The sequence below is a fragment of the Artibeus jamaicensis genome, unplaced genomic scaffold (genome assembly GCF_021234435.1).
Source record: "Artibeus jamaicensis isolate MK-2021 breed Jamaican fruit bat unplaced genomic scaffold, CSHL_Jam_final contig_548, whole genome shotgun sequence".
Lineage (NCBI taxonomy): Eukaryota > Metazoa > Chordata > Mammalia > Chiroptera > Phyllostomidae > Artibeus > Artibeus jamaicensis.
The window spans coordinates 23,209,417-23,232,554 of NW_026521883.1; the positions used below are offsets into that span (position 1 = coordinate 23,209,417).

At 44.5% G+C, this 23,138-nt stretch overlaps 1 protein-coding gene across 7 annotated transcripts in view; it reads right to left on the minus strand.

Moving 5' to 3' along the window:
- The window catches only part of SEMA6D (semaphorin 6D), a 55,134-nt gene extending 33,257 nt beyond the window's left edge, over positions 1–21,877 (minus strand). For 6 of the 7 annotated variants that reach the window (XM_053670109.1, XM_053670106.1, XM_053670107.1 and 3 more), the window contains exon 1: positions 21,718–21,877. The gene's annotated coding sequence lies outside the window, so the exon portion shown is untranslated. Of the gene's footprint in view, positions 1–15,789; positions 15,949–18,579; positions 18,669–20,625; positions 20,860–21,717 lie in introns of those variants that run through there. The other variant, XM_053670103.1, reaches the window with a different exon arrangement.
- Between the last annotated feature and the right edge of the window lie 1,261 nt (positions 21,878–23,138).

Consider the following 23,138-nt stretch of genomic DNA (forward strand, 5'->3'; position numbering starts at 1 on the left):
CTCTGCCGCCTGTTAGCTATGTGAGCTCAGAAAAACGACTTCACCTTGCATCTGAAGAAAACAGAAAACAACCGGACTTATTTTAAAGGGTTGTTCTGAGTGTTACAGACTTAATATACAGAAAAGCTTTAAAACCGTGCCTAGCCGAATAAGTGCAACAAGTATGAGCTATTATTATGGTTATTGCTGTTAGTATCATTAGCATGGCTCTGCTTTCTCTTTCTCTCTGCTGTGTCCCCTCCCTTTTGTATGATACTCTAATCTTTCTTGAAGACCACCTCTGGTGATTTGTGTTGTCTTCTACGTTCCAGATTTTCTCCTGGCATATTCTTTGGAAGACTGGACAGAGAAGCTGCCTTCAAATAATTTCCTTTCCCTGGCACTAGTAATAGGAATGCCTAAATCAGCCACTTAGCAATCAGGTGAGATTCTCATAAATATTAGCTCTCGGCATATTAGAAGTTAAGCATTTTCCCAGTATAAATAGACCAAATACATTTGATGTCATTATTCTTGAGATGCATCGCACACGCAGGCCCACCTCTACTATCTGTCTTACTAGAAAAGAGCCGTGCCACAGGCGATGAAAAGCACCGAGACCCAGGGGAAGACTGGGATGGGGCGGGGCTGCAAGGCACACGGGTAGATTTCCAGGAAGGAAAAAAATCAGTCCAAGAGACACTGGCCTGAATTCCTTGCTGTGGGAAAGGTGAATTGGGTGGGTGGAGAATTCACTGCTGGAGCATCCTGAAAAGCAGAAGTGGAGGTCAGTGTGGCAATGCCTCCCAGCCCATAGGGTTCTAAATACTGAGATTTTTCTGTCTCTCAAAGGGCTAGACATAGTCCCCAAGTATTTTTATATTGTTCCCATAAAGAAGTGGATATATCTCTCCTCCCCTTGAATCCACAGTATCACTGCTTGAATGACAGAATATGGTGGCAGTGATGTGTCAGTTCTGGGCCCAGAACCTAATCAATGGGTAAATTGTTGAACCCAGTCACCGTCATATGAGGAAGCCTATACGCTGCCTTGGGAGAAGCCTTCATGAAGAGCCCACCTGGAAAGGCAGGAAGGCAGTGGCTCTCAGCCTCAGCTGAGCCCCCAGGGGACAGGCAACACCCCACTCTAGCGGGCCCCCTCAGAAGTGGACCCTACAGCCCCTACCCAAGCCTCAGTTGACACGACGTGGAGCAGAAATGAGTCTCTACCCAAACTGTAAACTCGTGAGTCAAATCAATGATCATTTTTTTACACACTCAGTTTTGGGACAGTTTCTGGTGCAAGTAGATAACTGATGATTCTGTGGTTTGGGAAGAATCCTTTGCTGGTCCTATCAGGTATTCTCTCTATCCCCAAATATTGCTTTCTTTGCTCTCTCCTCTTAGACCAGCTGAAGACTGAAATTAGCTGTCAAAGCTGGATATACTACAGAAGGGCAGGGAGCCTTTGGTCAGGATGCAAATGCTATGACAATTCCTAAGTAATAGTCTTCAGACTGTCTATTTATGTGTTAAGCAGTACAAACCTTGTCTGCAAAATGACTGGACCCAGTCTCTTGAAATCAGGCTTCTTGTTGTTAATCACAGAAATACAAATGATATCAACGAGATGCAATTTCACACTGGCCAAATTAGCTGGCTTTTTATAAAAAGGGTAATAAATATTTAACGTTACTGAAGTTGGGATGAAATCAATATATTGCCTACGACAAGATAAATTAGTACAACCACTTAGAAACTAATTTGGCAAGTGTAACATACAAGCTCCCATCCATGCACATTAACAATGCTAACCTTTGACTCAGTAATTTTACTTCTCATAATTTATCCTAAGTGACTAATCTAAAGGAAGAGAGGAAAAGAAAGAAACTTATTAGAGGAAGATGCTTACTGCAGCCTTATTTATCATGGTGAAAAAATTAGAAACGGATTAAATTTCTAAACGTGAAGAAATACTTTAAATAAAAGTATGTGATGCCCTTGTCATGGAATGTTGTGCAATCATTCAGATGCTAATAATGAAGATGAGTTGTCCTCAGCTTATGATGGGGCTGTGGTGGGAAAAAATGAGAATGCAGGGGTGGGCAAAAGTAGGTTTACCGCTGTGAATATGCGAAACAAAGTCTATTCTTGCATTATTATTTATTCTTCTATTATTTATTTTTCCATACAAACAACTGTAAACCTACTTTTGCCCACCTCTGTATAAAACTGTATGCTCCCCGATTACAACCTAATAAGGAGATACACATAAACAAGCATTAAGAGAGCAGATAAAGGCAAAAAATTATTTTATATAATAGCTTATACTAGTTTTTTCCCTTTTAAAAACAAAACTTTAAAAAAAAGATTTTATTTATTTATTTTCAGAGAGGAGGGGAGGGAAGGAGAAAGGGAGAGAGAAACACTATGTTCCGGAGTTAACACGGATGGTTGCTTCTCTCCTGCGCCCCGACCTGGGGGACTCAGCTCACAACCCAGGCTTGTGCCCTGACTTCAAATACCAAACTGCTGACCTTTTGTTTTGCCAGACGGCACCCAACCAACCGAGCCGCACTAATCAGGGAGAAAACACTTTGTATTTTTTTGAACATTTTAAATAGAAGGGATGGGGGGGTGGTTCATTAAAAACAATAAAATCACCCTCCCACCCAATTAGTGCCCCAGTTATTGCCCTTCTGTTGAACAAAACCAAGAACTAATACTGGATCTAATGGAATATGTTTCTTGAAATAGATAACTTAATGCTAAGGTACTTCAGTAACTTCCTTGAGAATAAGTCCTCTATCAACTGACATATTTATACTCCGGGGGTTTAGTACAAGAAAATGGAGGTAATTCAGAGATTGTGGTTAAATTAGCATATGATAATTCTGGCTTTGTTTCCCTTTCACCCTCCTACTTTTCTTTTCCCGGGCTCCTAAAATATAGAGCGCTAAAATAAAATCGGCAACAACAATTTGTATTTTTGGAGTGAACTTTAATCCGAATTTCACAAAGATTCGTGCCAATTCAAAAAAATCGCTGCTGCTCTCTTCCTGCTGGTGACACAGGGGCGGTCTATGCGATTACGCGTTCAGAACTGCGGTCACGTGGAGCACGGAAACGGGGCTCAGCCTCCTCTGTGGTCAAACCTGCACCCACAAAACCGAATGGACAACTTATTGCAACTGTGTGCTTAGATATATTAAGCCCAAACCATTTTTACTCTAGTTCTTCAAATACTGGATTTAAGGTCTCCTTTCTCTATTCTAAAAACATGCACAGAAAAGTAGAAAAGGAAACCCCAGTTCATTCAAATCCCAAACTTCCAGTTAAAGCCCTGCATGGGCCGTGGCAGGAAGTCCGGGTCCTCCCTCTGCTGGTGCCTCGCTCTCCAGTGGGTCAGTGCCCTGATGCACCACCATCCAAAACCAAATACTGTTGATCTACAGTGCTAAGTAAACTTTTATTTGAATGTGTAGCAAAACACTGAGTATGTGTTTTCATAAACTAATTCCCAAGTGTAACTGTGTACATTTTACCTTAAAGATAAATGGCTGCTGGAACACTGAATCTATTTCAGAATTTCAGTCACACTGAGTCATTCTTCTTAGTCATAAAAATGAAAATACCATAGCAGGTAAGAAAAATTCTGTAATTCTAGTCTAGCTAACCAGACTAGTTACTAGCTTTCAGCTCTCTCTGTGGCCCTTTTCAAATGAGCCCACTCAATGCTAATACAAATATAAATATGTCAGTCAATCAACCATCAGGGCTGAAGAAATATCTTGGGAGCTAAAAATGTAAACTCCTATTTGGTTCCCAGACTTCTAAGCTAAGCATCCTATTACACATAACAGGCAGAAGTCAAGATGTTCACCACCACGATGAAACAAAATTAAATAAGGTTAATCTAAACTAAGGAAATAAACCCCTAAACTGAGTAACTTTTAGGAGGCTCAAAGACATGATACTTTTAGCTCTTGAAAGAAGAAACATTTACCATTCTTGTTCTTTCTCTCTAAATTATTGGAGTTGTTTAAAAGAATCTACATTAACACCTCTTGATCAATGTCAAAGTAAAAATTGCTTAATAGTTAAACGATGAAATCGGGACCACTAAGTATCATGGCTTTGATCTTAATTGGCTCTTTGGTACTGTGTCTTAAGCTGGAGTTGTCCGTCCGTGCGCTTTTAACACCACAGAAGGTCGCCCCCCCACTACCCCAATCTCTTTTTTGCTCAAACAGGCTGGCGGCATACTTGTAAAGTGGAAAGGCCCACTTAATGATGCAAATGTTTGGGTGATGATTAGAGACTCTCTGAGCTGCAAATTCTCGTGTGATCTAAAATTTGCTCAAGTAGAAGGTGCCTTCAGGCAGAACTGAAGGTGTATCTACCAATGACGATTGCAAAACGTGATTTGTGTCTGAAGTCTGCTTGCCATTAAACAGCTATAAGTTTTAATTTGGATAGTGTAACGATGCTCTCAGGGATGTCGGAATGACTGAACCAGGCAAGATTCTGGTTCTCTCAAAGAGTAGAGAGGGGTACCTCCTTCTTACATCTTGGAGAGACAGAGTCTCTGTAGAACTAGATATCTAGGCCACCGTTAATACAGTGGCATTTTTCTAAAAACTAACATTCAAGTGTAAGACTACATGGCATTCACCCAGAGCTGGCATCCACTTGGTACCACACTGTGGGGTCCATGTTAATTGGTCAGCACCTGTGCCAGAGGGCTAGCTAAATATTTTGACCATCTTGCAATAAATAAAACTTCCTGGATTATAAATTACAGAATTTGCAAGGGTGCCAATACTTCCATATTAGAGTTTTAGGGTCTTGGATACAGATTTTTTTAAAGTGTGGCAAAACTACTGAAGTGAGTTAAATTTCCTCTGAGATATTAGCATAAAATCTATAGAGAGGAAAGTTCAAATCCAAATGAAATGAGCAGAATAATGCCAGTGCTCAATCAATTTGATTTTCTACTGTAAAACCACCAAATAGCATGTTTATGTACACCTAGTCCAGAGGTCAAAGGTTTCAACTACACAGCTCGACTTCTTAAGAAAGAGTTCTGATTTCAACTTTGTTTTCTTCTGATCCCATGACCCCCAGCTCCTCATTCTGAGTGCTCAGAGTGTGGCCACCACAGTTACCATCCAAATTCAGGCCTGACACCGTTTTACACTCATGTCTTACTGTCCCGAAGGGTGAAGATGAACGGCAGTGACTCCGGAGACAGGTCCACGTTGTCTTCGTTTACGACTGAGAGAACAAGGCCCAGAGAAATTGGGCGGCTTGCCCGAGTAAGTGCTACAGTGGGAACTGGCCCAGTCTGGGCCTCTTTCCAAAAACTGATGTATGTCTACTCAGATTAACACAGAGTAAACACCAATGGTGAAAAGGAGCAATCAGAACAGGCCACCTGATTTGCACAGGCCAATACAAAATGAAATAGTGGGGCTCCTTATAAAAAATATTAAAAATTTCAAGATGGCTAGAGCAGAGCACTCTGGGCATAGGGCCAAGTGTGACTCTGCGGGTTCCTATACCCATGAAACTGACTAGCAGTGAGCTTTCATTGTTTACTAGGCTTTGGCTCTATGAAGGCAAAGGGGAAGGAAGACTCTTTGATCACTGAAAATGCTCAAAAATGATCCGTTGCATAGATAAATGAATAAGTGAATGAGTGAAGGAAGGCACCTAGGAAATCGCTAAGACCCAGAGTCAGGCCGAGTGAAGGCGGTAAATCACCAAAAGTACCTGGTCCATCTTTTTAAGGGTCATAATTCATAATCTGAAAATACTTTACCACATAATAAACTTTCCAAGCCCCAACACAATTAAGTCACCAGAATCACGTCCAAAATAGGAGTGGCAATGAATACCTGTGATAGCATTATTGTGCTTTTACGTGATCAAGAAATGCCGATTATTTTACCAAAATCGTTTTGTAGTTTTTTTCTGTCTCTGTGCATTTAGAAATAGCCATCCAGATGTTTTATGGAACCTATCCATATGCAAAATCTACAATCCCTTCAGATATGAATATTTCATTCATACATTGCTAGGCAACCTTGTTTTGAAAACAATAGTACTAATAACAAAACTAGTACAATATATTGAGTTTTTATTATGTCAGATACCATGCTAAATCCTTTGCATACATTCCCTTCTGAAGAAAGACATCACATCTCTAAGGATAGACACATTATCCTATTTTCCATAAGGAAAACAAGGTTCTGAGAGATTGAGTGGCAGAATCAGAATCTGACCTGGGGCCATGTGGACTCCTGCAGAGACGAGAGTTTTCTGGAGGGAAAAGAATGCAGGTTCATATACAGAGAACATACCACAGGGCTGTTTCTCATATGAAAGAATACGACTTTCATTTGATAAGGCCTGCGTGAAGTTTCACTTTGTTGAACAAAAACACAACCATAAAACACCAACTGTAAGTTTCCGATACTGAAAATCTAGATGGTTAATTTTACAGCACACTGCCAAGGCAGACCAACTGTACAAAGGCAGGTACAAAGTTGAACAAAGAAAGAGCCTCCTCACCCATATTTTATTGGGCCCCAGAGACAACTTTTTGCATTTATTGTACCAAGAAAAGAGGTTAGTTAAACAATCCAGAGTGAAGGAAGAACCATGTTAAGCTTTCCAGCCAGGGAACCTGAAATAATAAACTTCATTCATGAACAAGGAAGAAGAGGGTAAATTTCCCCTGTACATACAGGATTTGTAATATGTAGCCAAAATACGTGCAACTTTCACTTTAGAGCTTCAGGGGTTAATGGTTGTTTTGAAGTAAGAACCATGAGAAAATGCAAATTTCTAAGAGAACAAAGCTAGTGCTTCTGTCTCTACTTGAGGAGAGATAAAGGTGCCTCCACACTGATGGCTTATGTTTATTATGATGTTTCAAAGTGTTAATCTGGCAGGGACATCTTATTTCTCATTTAAAACAAGCTACAGGAAAAAAATTAAGAAAAAATATGTAAGGATAAGAAAGGCATATTCATCTTGCAGATTTTTGTCCGCATTTTTGTAGTACTGCCCTCCAGTGTCATGTCTTTTAATAATTTTTAATTGCCTCATTAAGTGAAAATTCCATCCTAGGTATGAAAAATTTTCAAATAATGGGAGAAAGATATTTCTGGCCAAATATGTGAATATATTTATGTAATATACACTGTGTTTACACCATATGCACATGTAATGATGTAAAAATGCAAACACTTTGCAAGAAAACACTGATTTTGTTCCCATATCCATTGGTGAGTATCCTCCATCTCGGTGCATCCTGGCAGTGGTGGTCTCTCCCCTGCCCGAGACTACATCAGTCTCGGCGTGAGCACCAGCAGGACGCTGTCCACAGAGACGGAAGAGAACTCCACTGCTAGGAAAGGTTTCTTAGGAAGGCTCGGCCTCCTGATCAGCTTTATTCGCACCTGGAGCGTGCCAGTCTTCGTGGGTCCAGGCGAAGAGCTAGCCGAGAACAGGTGGACAGGGTGAGCACCGCAGAGAACGCAGGCAGCCTGGAAGTCTTTGATGACGCTTTTGAGCCACCTTGCCTCCGGGCTTCTCACTATGTGACCTGACATTTCTTCATAGTTTATGCAATTTCGAGCTGGGTTTTCTCTTACTTGTAGGTAACACCTACTTGACTGAGCACTTACTGTGTTCTAAAAAACAATACTGGCCAATTTGTACAGTCTCTCTAATGATTTTAACATTTCTGAGTCTAAGATAAAGACTGTTTTCTCCACTTAAAAGAAAAGGAATCAAGAGTCTTGGAGAAACTAGTGATATACCCACTTTCTTACATCAAGTTAGCAGCCAGGGCAGGGTTCCAATCTAATCTATCTAACTTTGACAGCTTTCACTTAAAATCTCCATATGTGTCTGTGTATATGTGTGGTGGTGGTGTATTTTAATATATGTCTACGGTTATACACCTATGGTGAAGGTGTTATTTGTAGTAACACAATCATTTATCTCATTTCTGACTCTTTGATAAAATGTTAATAATAGTGGGGGGCGTAATTGAGGGCATATGCAACAGAAGAAAGCAAATGGTTAGAACTGGGAAAAGTAATCATTAGCAAAGTGCCTTCTCCATTAGGAGTTACTTATTTTCCTTCTCCTGGGTCAGATAATTCAAAACTCTGTCCTGCGGTTAGCCAAGACGCTATGCCAGATAACATCCTCATTAAATACTTATCACCAAGACCATTAATGAGTAAGTGTTTTAAGGGTGATATGTGTCTCTAAAGAAAATTCTGGATCAAAGGTGGCAAATTTTCTATGTGGAGGTTACAACCATGCACTCTCTCTGTCCCACAGAATAATTTGCTAATCAATCAGGGCATTCTTTCTCCCCCGACCTTGCATGCGGACCCACAAATTTGTACAACACAAGCTGGAGCAATCGCTACCAAGCAGCTGGGTTGGGCTTTCTACTTTGAAACTCATTTGCCTTGTCGGCCCTACACACGTGTTCAGTGGGGGCCGGTTCTCCAGGGGAAAATTACTGGGAAATTGGGCATTGGGAGTGCATCAACCTGAGAGCTGAATGAGGTGCAATTACTGCTCACTGAAAATATTATCCGTGTATGTCTGAAAATTGAGTCTAAAAACTATATTAACAGCAATGAAGTTGAAGTGATCCCGAAAGAAAAGGGCAAAGTGTTGTAAAATGTAAATGGCAATAATAAATTTGAGAAGTTAGATGATTTTTTGTCTGTCTTTTTACAGATAGCTGGCTAGATGTGCATGTGTGAAGTGGATTCATAGTTTTTAAATCACCATTAGATCTGACCCTAGGCCCTATGTCATGAAAATACAAAAATAAAGATGGCATTAAGGAATCCTACTACTAAAATATCCCGTGGAGATCATCCAGACCCTCTCTGCTGCCCACCCCCCCTCACTCTGTTCTACTGAGAAAACCAAGGCCAGCAAGACCAGGGCCTTGCCCATAGAGATCTGCTTGGCTAGCAGCTGAGCCAGGCTGGGCTTGGACTCCCAGCTCTGTCTTCTTCCTCCTTGTTCAAACTGTTCTGTTGGCCTTGGCAGTGACGGGGGCACACTTTGAACTCGATAATTACGTTAAGCTTTAGATATCACCTAAGCGTGCAGAAAAGAGAAGGGGGGCAGGGAGGGGGGAGGGAGAGAAACGAAATGAGTGGGGGAGAAAGAGCTGTCTAATGACATGTTTACAGTTCTCTGGAGACTTGGCAGAACACAGGTTTCTGATTTTCTCACTGACCTCTGAGGACATCAAGTCCCATGAGCTAGAGATGGTCTTGGATTTCAGTGAATGGGGAGGGGGAGTTTTACCTGCGGACCCCCACCCGGCCGGCCTAGAGACCAGCAAAGGCAGAGGCAATGCCAGAGCCAGCAAAGGATGACTGGCTTATCGCCATCCCTTTTTGTCAACCAGTCTTTGTTAAACTGGTGGCTCCGTTAGAAAACCTTCCTAAAGTCTTCCCGAATGCTTCCCTGGTCCCCAAAAGGCGCCTTTATTCACTCACCTCACAAAACACAACTGGATTTAGGGACCCTGTAAATTCAGTTAACTAAGTAAATAATATTCAAGCTCACAAGAAAGCGATAACTATACATAGCATGCTTTGTGCAAAGTAGGACATGAAGATCAGTAAGGTTCATTTCTATGCTGTTACTACCATAATGATTACATTTAAAAGCCCCCAATAGATTATTCTAAAAGTAACAAGGCCTCCTCACCACTCACGCGCTATGTTTTTATTGTTTCTTCCACCAAATGCGACGAGGAGGTTTTATAGTAAGTGGTTGAGATGACGGGCTTTTAGGTCACACGGGCATGGGCATGAATCCTGCCTCCTCCTCTGGGTGTTCTTAGCAAGGGACTTCACTGTGGCAGACGGAACAAGGTCTCCATCCCTCCCCAGACATGTCTGGGCCTTAATTCCCGACCTGTCATATGCCGCTTTAAACAACAAGAGGGACACATGTGATTAAATAAAGGGTCTTAAAGTAGGGAAGCGGTCTTCGATGACCTGTGTGGGCCCACTGTCACCGCAGGGAGGCAGGAGTCCAAGGAGGCGTGACCTCGAAAGCAGAGTCGGGGAGTTGGGCACCGCCCACTGTGGCTGACCATACAGGGGCTGCAGGTGAAGAAATAAAGGCAGCTCCTAGAAGCTGGAAAAGACAAGAAAATGGGTTCTCCCCTTGAGCCTCCACAAGGAACAGCCTTGACTTGATCCCAGTGAAACTGCTTGGGGCCGTCTGACCTCCAGAACTGTGAGGTATGACTTTTGTGTCATTTTGGGCCTCTCAGTTTGTGGGAAGTTGTTACCGTAAACGGATGCTCCTTGAACATCTGTGTCCTCGTCTATAAAACGGTAAAAAAACCTATGTGCCCCAAAGGGCCGATACAAGGATTACGTAAGAAAATGTAACTAAAACACGTCAGTGCTGGGCAGAGACTGAGATCTCAGTAACTGTTCCTTGTCATGATGCACATGATATCATCATACAGAGAAGCGATGTACATATTGCTGATTATAATGAACGGTGATTCTGTAAGTGTCATTTATTGTATCGTAACAATACCTCACATTCTGAGCAGCACTTAGGTGGTTTTTACAAAGCACCTTCACCTCCTCTGTATCACGGGAGGCTCGTTACCCTTGTGAGTCCACAGATGAGGGGAAAGTGCTTTCCTGGGGCACTCGGAGTGCGCTGCTGGACCAAGCAGAGACCTAGGTCATCTCCTTGTAAACACAGTAAGTTTCCAGTCTCATCATGCGGCTTACAGAAATACGCACAGAATGAGGAACCTTCACGTGAAAATGAAACTGACGACGGGGCTGTTCACCCCACATCAGACCTTTTCCCAGATGAATTTATCTGGGGGAGTTTTCTGCCAGGGCCTGGAGGCCGGGCTTCCCCAAACACAGCCTGAGCACTCTCTCTAATGCAGCTAGTCAATTGTGCAAAACACAAAAGAAAAAATTCCATCCTGACCGCAGCAGGCAATCACCTTATGCCCTGAAGCATGAAGTTTGATTACCCTTATCTCTGTTTATCATTAAATCAAAAATGTTGCTGTGAATACTGGCCTACAACTCCATTTATGAAATGATATAGGCCAGCCAGCAGAAATAAGTGAGTGCCCTTTTTCTTTCTTAGTCTCTGCTCACTGTCAAGCTCCTTTGCAAACTGGAAAAAAAAAAAAAAGCCCTCTTTAGCTTTGAGCAGATTTTATTACTCTTTTGCTCTTTCACGAGTCAGCTGGGAAGCCTTCGGCTCCTAAGCATTCTCCTTGTGCCGCAGGCAGAAGGCTTCGGCCCTCCTACTGAGTAGCCTACAACACTGGCCTTGAAGTCCAGTGCCTGGCCTGGGTGGAAATCTGAGCCCAGCTGCACTCGACCATCGTTTCTCAAAGTGTGGTCCAGGGACAAAATGGGGCACAAGTCATTCGAGGTGTTTGTTTACCATGCAGACTCCTGGGCCCATCCCAGACCCACTGGTGCTGGGGCCCTGAGAATTTGTATTCCAACCCTAGGGGATTCTAAGGACATTTAAAGTTTGAGGACCACTGATAGTGATCAAAGATGTGGGTGATGGCAAGGATGGTCCAGGAATGTGCCTGAATTTCCAGTGTTATCCAAGCTTTCCTCAGCCCAGGGGGCCACCAGCAGAGAACACATGCCAATCATCTACGTTTGTCCCTGGACACAACCAACAGTGACAGCCTGACTTTCTGACATCGTGAGTCTAAACAGCTGAAATCTGGGTCAGGGGTAGGCAACTAGACATCAAGGTCGGGTAAATCTCCCGGCTACTGGACCCCTCCTGCCAAATTCTCCTTTCCAATCAGGCTGAATCTGTGTCAAGTGTAGTAGGCCTGGGGGGGGGGGTAGCTTGGTTGTGAACCTGGCTTCAAGGTATATGCGTCAGTTAAAGACATAAGATAAACTCAGGTGAAAAGGTGGTGCGGTGTCGGGGGCCAGCACGTGGGCTCTGTGGCCTGGCTGCGTTCACTTTTCCTGAACAGACGCGGAGACGTATACAGCACTCCCTGCACACCAAGCACGACTCTACTCGCTGCCCAAACAGTAATTCATTTACCTCACAACCACCCTACCAGGTGGGTACTACCCGTCATCATCCACCTTTTATGTGGCGAAACTGAGGCTCAGAGATATTATGTAATTTGCTCAAGATCACACAGCTTAGCAGTCACACAGCCAGTACTCGCACCACAAAAAACTGGCTTCCGAGTTCCCGTCCTGAACCCCCTACTGTGCTGCTTCTTAGGATTCCAAGCCCCTGGTTTCACTCCTTGTCAGCTGTTCGACCTGGGGAAATCAGATGAGTCTCCCATCCCTCAGTTTCCCACTATGTGCTGATGTTATTAATAACAGTATCCAACTCATAGAATGCTGATCAAATGATTTATTATTTAAAAGATTTTATTTATTTATTTTTAGACAAAAGGGAAGGGAGGGAGAAAAGCATCATTGTGTGGTTGCCACACCCCCTACTGGGGACCTGACCTGCAATCCAAGCATGTGCCCTGACTTGGAATCGAACCCTTGACCCTTTGGTTCGTAGGCTGGCACTCAATCTACTGAGCCACACAAGGCAGGGCTCAAGTAATTTAATATATACACTTAATGAGTATCAGACACTTAGTCAATAAATGCTACCTCTTAGCTATTAGTCCTACACTCTCAGAGGCAGCGTGAGGATTAAATTAGGTAACATATTTAAAGTTCCTGGCACAGTGCCATAGCACACGGTAAGCACACAGTAAGCACACGGTAAGCACACAGTAAGCACTAGCTGTTATTATTAGTCGAGCTGAGCCAGGCCAGGTTATTTTAGGTCCCGTCTGGAAGGCAACTGTGCTCTCCGAGGGGGAGGAGGGGGACCGTGCCCTTCACTTCACGGAGTAACTGGGTGGGAGCCAGACTAATTACTAGACTCAACAGGTTCTCTGCTTTACATCACTGGAATATTCCTGAAAGGTTCCTGATATTGAATTTGTGTAGGCTTAATCCTTTTCCCCACTGACCTATTTTATAATTTCTGATTGATCTTTCATTGGCAGTGATTCTTCGGACTTAAGACTCTGTCTGTCATGTAACTGTTAACTTGCAAAAGACTTAAATATACCAAGGAAAATTAAACTACTGGAGCAATTCTTGGCAAAGCAATTGGCTTAATCACTCCCTAATGTAAATGTTTTCATTCTACTTTTTTATTATGTGTTCTAATAAGCATGCTTATACTAGACAGAACTTCCGGTCCCTCCTTCCACAAAACATATCCAGTCCACTACTACACTTAACCACTGGTCGATTACAGTTTGTGTTAACTCAAGGGGTCAATGATGGCTTGAGAACAACCCCCAGACCCAAACAGTGCAGCGGCTTGGAGTAGAAATGGGCCTGGAGGGAGCTCCCACAGTGGGGTCTTGGGGAGCCATTGACGGGGCACATGTTTATCTCGAAAGATCAGACTCAGAAGGGGGTGCTGAACCCCCAGAAACTCTTAAAGATGGGGTTTTCAAAAAGGAAGGATTAGTAACTTTCCAAGTCATTTACTGCTTGTACCTTATTACGAAAAGACAGTCAAGAGCCCCAACCCCATTTCTTGCACAGCTTACCAGCCACCGCAGGCTCTACATGCAATGTATTAAAAAGTCAGACTCAGTGAACACTTACTGAAATATTTGCTGCTCATCAACGATGCGTCATCACTTTGCCAACTTAGAGGGAAACAGATAGTCAGGCCTCTTGGGGCTGCAGGCTGTGAGCACCTAGAAGCCAGCTCCTTACCATTTTCTGTTTCAAGAGTCTACTCTCTCTTCCACTGCCTACCTCCATAGTCCCTTCTCCCACCACCAAAAGTTCTCATATGTATGCAATTTACTCTTCTTTATAGAGTCTATGTCTAGAATCCTTTCATGTTAAAAAAAAAAAAGATGAAGCCTATGAGGCAATGGACCTGCTGGGCTGGGTCTGCTAAACAACACTGTGGGAGAAGCCCCATTCCTGGGAAATTCGAGGCGAATCATGCCATCTCCTCCTGCGCAACGTTCGCGTGTGACATCGAACCATTTCACAGATGATGTGGGGGAGGGGGGTTCAGTTCTGATCAAGGAGCAATCTGCTGAATCATCACAGGATTGATCCCATTCATTCTGATGGCTTCAGCAGCAGGGCCATCTGCAAATGGCTAAGGACAGTAGACCAGGGACAATAAATGTTTGTGGATTGCAAGACAAACTGCCTCTTCACACCTGAAATGCAAGCCTGTCCTAGGTTAGGACTCAAATGTGGACAAGTGATCTAGACCCCCACCCCCGCCCCAGGACTTTTGCCTAAGCTGTTCTCTATGCCTGGAATGCCCTCCTTCTCCCCACCTCCCCCACTGCCCCTCACTGTCCACCTGTCCAAATCCTACCTAGTTCAAGGACCAGCTCAAATATCAGTGGCTCCACAAAGCCTTCTCTGACCACCCTCGCCAGAAATAACCTCTCCCTCCTCTCAGTTTCCACAGGTCTGTGTGCATGTTTCCCAACACTGAAAACACTTGCCCTTTTATTTTGGCTATGTTGACCTCGTCTTTTCCAGATACCGCTGGGTAAGACTCCTGACAGAGTTCTGGAACTGCGTCATGTTCCTCTCTGAACCCTGTCCCTACCCTGGCACCAACCTGTAAAGCACAGACACTTGGGAAAAGTGAGCTGGATGAACAAATGGCAAAAACAGAAACATTCTTCACTGAAACGGCAGCATTCTTTATTTCCCCCTCCTGCAGCTTTACAAATATATTTACTAGCCCTGGCTGGTGTAGCTCAGTGGATTGAGCGCGGGCCTGAGAACCAGACAATCACGGTTCGATTCCCAGTCAAGGCACATACATGCCCAGGTTGCAGGCAGGTTCCCTGCAGGCCAGTTCCCAGCAGGGGACGCACAAACGCAACCATACATTGATGTTTCTCTCCCTCTCTCCTTCCCTTCTCCTCTAAAGATAAATAAATAAAATCTTTTAAAAAAACCCCAAATATATTTACTCCATCCACCAATTACCCAGGGGAGATCTGGGGACTTACTGATACCTGCAGACAATGCTGCAGACCAAAAGAGCTCCCGAGACCCTTAGAATGACATGCAAGGCCAAGGCTGACGCAGACGCAGGGGGAGTCTGAGCCCCTGCTCTTCTGACAGCCGGCACCTGAGCGTGGAAGTGGTATTTTCTCAAAGAGCTTCATCTGCTCCAGTTCATACGTATGTGCCAATTCCTCAGCTGAGCAGAAACGCCAGACTTTATTTTTAAATACAGACTCCAATAATAGGCTAAGTAATTCAGATCATCTTGAGGCCTTATTATACATGTACCAACAACAGATTGAACTTTGTAAAACCCGTATTTCCTTCCCAAAAATATATGTTGGAAAACCTGAAGTTTCGGCCTTGTTACAGTAATGTGTGTTTGTTTTTCTTCCCTCCCATAGGAATACTGAATAAAAAGGAACAGCACCACGCTGATGCAGAAGTGCCCGTTTGTTAATGAAGTGTCTGATGACTCATGGAGGTGAAAGGATTCTCTCACAATCAGTCCTAACGAAGACAAATGCATATTACAAGACAATACCTACTCAAACTTCAGCACTACACTTTCCCTTCTGGTGTCATGAACGCTTGAACAGCTGCAGTTCTCACTGTCTCTGCTGATGGGGCCCATAAATACTCCTGGGAAGTGGGACAAGAATACAGAATGGGTCTTTACCTGCCAAGATCAGGGAATGAATGTCAGTCGCTCCCTGATGCAGGAGCACTTTTTGGTGGAGAGTGATGGATTCTGTCATTTGTCCCCCGCCACTGTAATTTTGGACAGGAAAGTCTAACGTGCAGAAGAATGGCGGGAGAAGACCACTGTTCCATGACACTTGACAAGAGCGTGTCACAGTTATTTGGCCACCAGGAATAAAAAGGAAAGAAGAGCACAGTGTTACTATTTAGTTCAGAGAAAGGTTAACGTTTAAGTGCACACCCAATCTGTACATATCATTTTAGGCAGTAGAAAATTTTCCTTCAGAATCTAACTCTATTTTTTTTTTTTTAAACAAATGTCAGAACTATCAGGGACTCAAAAAACTGCAGAATGGCCCTGGTTCCTGGAAACAGTTCAGCGCAGACCTGGTTCAAAGCCTGCCTCACACGCCTTCTGCCCTGTGACCTTAGGCAAACAACCTGACTTCTCAGGGGCCTGCGTGTCTTTTCTGGTCATGCAGTGAGGCATCTAGAACCTGCCTGAGGCAGTTGTGGGGGGTAAGATGATATAATGAAGATAAACATCTTGGATGGTGCCTAGAATTTTGTAAGCAGACCAACAACAAGTGGCTGCGTTTTCTCCTCTTTCTCTTTATCATCAGAAGCATCACGGCACTGAAGGGAGCTACAGTTTTGCCACCCTGAAGCAGCCTTTCTGGATACTGATTTTCAGCTGTTTATTAAGAAACAAAAGACTCAGAACTGTGACCCTTCCCCCTTCCTGCCCTGAGATTCAGACAGATAAACCTGCTTCAGGAAGGAGACTTTAGGCTGTTGGCCTAACCCTAATTTGAATTAAGTGTGGTAAATCAGAGGGCTTTTCAGGCAGGGGCCTGTCAGCTAGGTAACTACTGGGTTGCCTAGCAAGAATTGAACTGCCAAGTGTGTTCTGTTCTTCCTCAACTACCTGGAAACCGCTCATTCTCATTTCTGAAATCCAATGCCCCATTCTGCCCATTTATCCTTCGTCCACAAATGTCTTACACACCCAATGTGGCTTCACTGTCTTTGGAATTCTCACGCCTGTCTGAAACACCCATGCGCATGTACTGAATTTGATTTTTCTCCAGTTAACCTATCTCTGTTAATTTGATTATTATCCCAGCTAGGGGAACCTGGAAGGTGGGAGGAAAAGCATGACTTCCTTTTTGTGGTCTGCACACGAGCACCCCAGCTGTTTGTGGCTGACTTCATCAGTAACTATTAGGAGAAGAAGCAAAGATGCCGTCTCCCTCCAGAACATGAGGTGCATCGAATGCCCCTTCTTCCTACATCAAAGTCCAAAGGCAATACTTCTAATTATACCAGTTTTGTTTAAGCTTGGCAACACCCCTTAACAAATATATCCACCTAGTTCACATCACTCTTGCTTTAATAAGAAATGACTGCTGTAGCAGATCTCTTATCGAGTAAAAAGAAGGAGACAAAGTAGTAGAAAGCGTTGGGCACTCTTGGACATGGGTCTCAGACTCAGGGATGGCATGTGTTCCTTGTGGAAAGGAACAGAACAGCAACCTGTTTAGTTCTCCAGAGAACCAAACTGGTTATTTTCTGTGGTCAGCCTTTTGGTATCACAAGCTAAAGGACACTTCATTTTTCCTTCCTCTTTTCAAATAGAGTGAATTCTGAAGCTCTAGGATTCAGTGGTGTCCGAATGGCTCCTGCTAATTCTGTAATTCTGGTGGTTTAATCTTATCAGGCTTAAGGAGGCCTTCCAGTGGGTCGTGTAAGGTTGGAACGTGGTCCCTCTTAAGTGGGACACGCCACTGCAAGCCAGCGTTTCTGCAGGTGTGCTCCCCAGGACTGGACAAGGGGCCCGGGCCCAGGTTGCCAAACAATGGAAACTTCCCATTCTGGGTGTTAACTTTAGTTACCACAGCCAGACAATGCCGCCAGTGGTGTGGAAGGAAAAATTGCTGTAGCCAGCTGTGCTGTTCACAGTCAGATGGATTCTGTGTAGCTCCAAATGGTGATGGAGCCAGCAGCCTGTTGTAGCCAAGGACAGGATGATGGATGATCTACACACTGTGTCCAAGTAGAGAGAATGGCAGAAGTTCACTTCAGGGTTGTTAAAATGCTAATCTGGATGAGTTAACAGAAGCTTAATAGAAAAGAGAAGTTTGAGAAATAAGTATACCTCATGTGTGGTACCTATGTAAACCACTGATTGGATCGCCCTTGGTTACATAAACAGTTGCTTTTCGGAGGAGAATGTTGCCCCGTTTTCTTGTTGGGACAGTTATCAACTGTCATCAGGGGCTGAGGAGAAGTTAGCCAGACAGCCGCCACCTCAAGTAACAAGATTATGATATGCTCAGTACAGTTATATGATTTTTATTCTCTCCACATGTCATGGGAATATATCAAAACATACTTTTTTCTCCAACTGGAAGTTGGCAGCAAGTTTGCAAAAATAAGCAGCCACTTAAGACTCTGGCTTTGGTATATTGTAACACTACGCATCCATTCACATGATCCACGGAAAGTGAGACCTTCCACTTTAACGACACTTTCAGTACATGAATTAAACGCTAATCATACATTGGGTTATTCGTGTTTAAAGCAGGAAGGCTGGACCTCTGCAAATATTTGGTATAGTTAATCTTGCTTTTAAATTTCTAGGACAAAATAATATGCTTCCTGAAAAGGGGTGCGTATTTACATTTCTTGCCTAATGGCATGTTTGCCCATCTCTGTTTCTTTTCATGCTGATTTAACTTTAACATACAGAAACATGTCCCCTCACCTGGTGTTGGAATGCTGACGAGCATAGCTTCTTGCGAACCATAACACTCCATAGATACTGAGTGCCTCTTGCTTCTTCTAGAAATGAATCTAGAATGTGCAAGTTTAGAGTCTATTAATTGAAATAAAAGGTAATATTTTATCCTGCAATATGCTAAGGAAGGAGTTCACCTCCTATGGTTACACCAATAATGGTTAGGCATTCGGCCAGGCTCTTAACTCTGCATAAAATGCATCAGGAGGCTGAAAAATGACCCTATTTCAGATGCATTTTTCACTCCCTGTATCTTAGTGAAATTCACAGGCAAGAACAATGACTAAGCTAATTACCAAGGTTCATTATGATGGAGCAGCAAGACGTGAAGAACTTCTCCAGTTTCAGTAAATCCTTAAAAATTATAGGCATCTTTGTGAATCAAAGCTCTGATTCCTGCCTACTTGCCTGAGTGTCTTTGAAGCAGCAGGAACCATGGCCCAGGATCCAGGGGCCCACTTACCCAGAGCAGTAACTGGACGGATCCCTCCTGTGCAGCCAGCAGCCAGTGAACTGAAGTCCACTGGATTTCTAAGTGGTCCTCCCTCTAAGGACTAATAGGTTTACGTCACAGCTATCTTTCAAATCCATCAAACCAGGGGGAACAGGACAAAAACAGGGCAGAGTGTCCACACACTAAATCAAATTCAAGTTAACCAGCTGTTTGTTTGGTGGTGGAGAAGTCACAATATTCCTGGCACACTGTTCCACATCACGGAAACATGCCTCAAAAAGAGATGATCTATGTAGAGCGTCTAATAGAAAGAAGGACAGGGAGCAATATTCTGCAGGAGCCAATAAGAAACAGTAGTTGGTTGTTAATCTAACCAAATGTGCCAATGGAGGGAAATGGTCTGCTAAATAACACATTTTGGAAATCTGAGGGTTACTGTGTTTTTGAGAGTACATTCTAGAGATCTAAATCAAAGCACATACAGTAATTAAAGAAAAAAAATAAGATCCAGCTATGGCTGTGCTATACTTTATATGGCACATCTTCAGATGTTTAAGTTTGTGGTAATATACATAGGCCCAAATCTCAGAGCTTATCTGGCAATTTCTATTTACCTAAGGCAGGGTAAACGTTTGTGTAATACTTGCCAGGCTGACAGAATATGCCTGTCACTCACTACATTGAACATGACTACACACAACTTAATTTCCCGACTTAGACAGCTAAGAGAGCTCGGGGGGTTTTCAACAACAGGAATAGACAGGCATGGAAACCTACTGTGTAAACCACCTACAAGGAGAGGAAAATCATCATCCTGAGCTCAGATTTCTCAGTTCTACCAGGAAAAGACCTTGTGAAGATCCTTTAAATAAGTATTTCTCCTATTTTGCGAGACAGAGACAATCCAATTTAGAAAAAAAAAAAAAAACTTTACCCTAGGGCTTCAACCTTGAAATAAACAAAGTAATCTACTTTATTGCCCCAAATATAGGTAGATTCTGCAGACTTAAAATTCTTAATAGCTGGAAGTTCTTGGGGAAATTGCCCTAGACACTTATTTTCTTTAGAAAATGGAAACACTGCCGTTATTTTTATGGGAAAGTAGCCGCCTGTAGAGGTAGACATAGGTCCAATTACTGTTTACAAAATCTATATATCTAGAATAACGACCCAGTGTCCCTTCTGTGCGAAAATCATCCAGCTGAGAGAAGTGAAGGGTTGGGGATGTCAGAACTTGGGCTACTGACTGCTCACCTCCGAACTGGGAGCTCTCCCCTGACTTCCTCCAACACTGTAATTAATTCCGCTACTTCATTCCGCCTTAGCTTCTTGACATTTAGCTTTTCACAAGTTCAGGATTTAAACAATCACCTGACAGCACTGGTCCCGAGAGTCGATTTAACAGAAATTTTTCAAACCCAGTTCTGATCCACACCTTAAAGTCCTTTATGACCTCTTATTTCAATCCAAGAGTAAGACAGGACGAAGGAAACGTTAAACCCGTCTGCAACCCAGGAACAGACAATCGCTGACAAGACTGGAAATAAAAGTTTCCCTACCTTCCTCCTCACCATCCCCCTGCCAGCGGCTGCCGACGAGAGCGGCGGTTCCCTCCCGGCTCCTGGACGCCTCTAGCCGCCGGGGAAGGGGCTCATGCAAAATTGACTCTTCCTTATTTGTTTCCATCCATAATTGATGGGTAGATGAGAACGTAACACATTTCAGCGCCGGGCTCTTGCTGCCTGGCGGAGACCCTGTCCAAGACGCTTCCGTAAATCATTTCCAGGCGGAGAACAAAGCACGGAAAGTTGCGGGGGAGAGTGGCCGGGAGCAGAAACCCGGGCGCCGGGTGGGAGGTGGGGTGGGCGGCGGGCAGCCCCCGGCCCCCGAGCGCGTCCTCCGCGCGCTCCACCAGCAGGGGGAGAGGGAAGGCGGGCAGTGGCCGCCCTCCGGGCAGGAACCCGTGCTGGAGCTTCGAGGATGGGGGAGGCCAAGTGCCCCGAGCCCCCGCCCCTCGCCACTGGGCGCAACAAGGGGGGCGCACTGACAGGTCGCCGGAGTAGGCTGGGGAGCTGCTCGGGTCCCCGCGGCTGTGCTACGCCCCTTCTTCAGGCGCTGGCGAGAAGTCGCCTGTCCGCTCCCAGCCGGGCCCCGCGCTGCCGACCCCAGCGGTCCCAGTGCGGGTTCTGGGGCGGGCGGAAGTGGGTGGCCGAGCCCGCAGTCCGCTCCAGGGGCCTGGGCTCGGCTCCCTTGCTGGCTGAAGACGCTGTGCTCAGTACAGTAGCAGCCTAGGTTGCCCCTGATAAGGTAAGAGCAGCGCGGACCTGGCGCTGCCTGGAAAGAAACTTTTATTTGCCCCCTTTTTTCGCTTTTTCCCCACAAGGGGTGCACAGTGCAGGGGGGCCTCCAAGTCCCCATGCCCCTCCCCCAGACTCCCAGCTCAGCCAGTTTTGACGGGTCCGCCAAACCTCTCCAGCCTGTGTGCGTCCCTTGCACGGCAGGCGGAGAAAGCTGGTTAGAAAAGAAATCAACTCTCCAGTGACAACGCACACACACACGCGCACACTGGCTTCGATTCAGGCTCGGAGGATCTAGGTCCGATCCCCACCAGGCGAGCACAGCATTAGAACATTTTTACCCAAGGGTCTTACCTCATGGGGGTAGGCTGGTAAAAATAAAGCTTGTCACGTTCAAGAAAAAAAAAAAGAAAAATAAAGGAAAAATGCAAAATATACATATATATCCCTCTGTCTCTTTAGATCTTGGCTTCCTTGATATAATCCTGAAACTCGCCACCACCAGTCCTTGCAGCAGCGTCAGCAGCAGCAGCAGCAGCAGCAGCGGCAACAACAGCAGCAGCAGCCGCGGGACCAAGCAGGAGCAAAACAAATCGAGGCACGGCAAATGGTGTAATTCGATCCATCTCCGAGTCAATCCGTCAGGCGGCGCGGGGCCCACCCCCAGGAGCGGACAGCAGGAGGCGCGGGTGGCCCGGCGCACTAGTCCTGGCCCCGCGGCCAGCGCCGCCTGGAGGCCCCCAGCCCGGCGCCGCGGCCCCGCTGACCCCTCAGTGGCCTCAGCGTCCCTCCTCCCTGACGCTCTGCTGCTCCCTCTCCCTCTCCCCACCTCTGAAGAGCTACTCCTAACAGCAACTCCCAGCGCCTCATCCAGCTCCTGGTGGCTGCTGCAGCCTGCGAAGAAGCAGCGTTTTTGCTTTTCTCCCTCTTTCCCTCTTTCTCTCACTCCGTCACTTTCCTCCAGCTACCCAGAGGACAAAGTATTGAGCTCAGATGAGCTGCAGGCGCAGTTGCTTTGTAAAGTTCTGCCTTAGTTTCCTAATCTAAGATTTGTTTTTTAAGCGCATCTTTACAAACCCGCCCCCATATTATCTTTCTCGCCCTACCCCCTTCCAATTTTTCTTTATAACCACTAACCAAAACAGCTGGGAAGAAGCAATCAAACATTGCTTTATCTTTATAAAAATACAGAAATTGCCTACTAAAAATCCCATTTCTAGTTTGAGCGAAAGCCATTCAGTACAGTATAATTTTGCAGGCTAATGAGCCAGTTTTACAGGCAAGTGTTTCGTGTAATATGTTGTGGGAGAAATGAGAATGTCCTTGAAGTGGCATCATTTAAAACTGACTGTCACAGATGAAAGAAAAAAAATCATGTATTCCAAAACAAGAAGACCTGAATCCAAACTTCATTTCCAAGAATGGGCTGCGTTTTCCTAACTTCCAGTTGAATTATGAATCACCGAGGGCTCTAAATGGCTGGGATGAACCATGGTGCTCTATTTAAAGGAAAAGAAAGAGGAGAGCCTTTTCGCCAAACTTTTAATTTTCATTTGAGTATGGTTAATTACCCTGAAAGAGAGAAGATGGGGGCAGAAAAAGGATTTTCCTTCTCTTGAGGGTTCCTGCTTTTTCCTCAGCACAAAGTTACAAGATTACATTGGGAAAATATCCTATTCTGAGTTGTTTCTGAACCTTCCACTGACAGCCTTGAAAAGAAACTCAGAAAAGACACCTCAAGGATCTGCTTGCTGCAGGACTCAGGAGGACTGTTT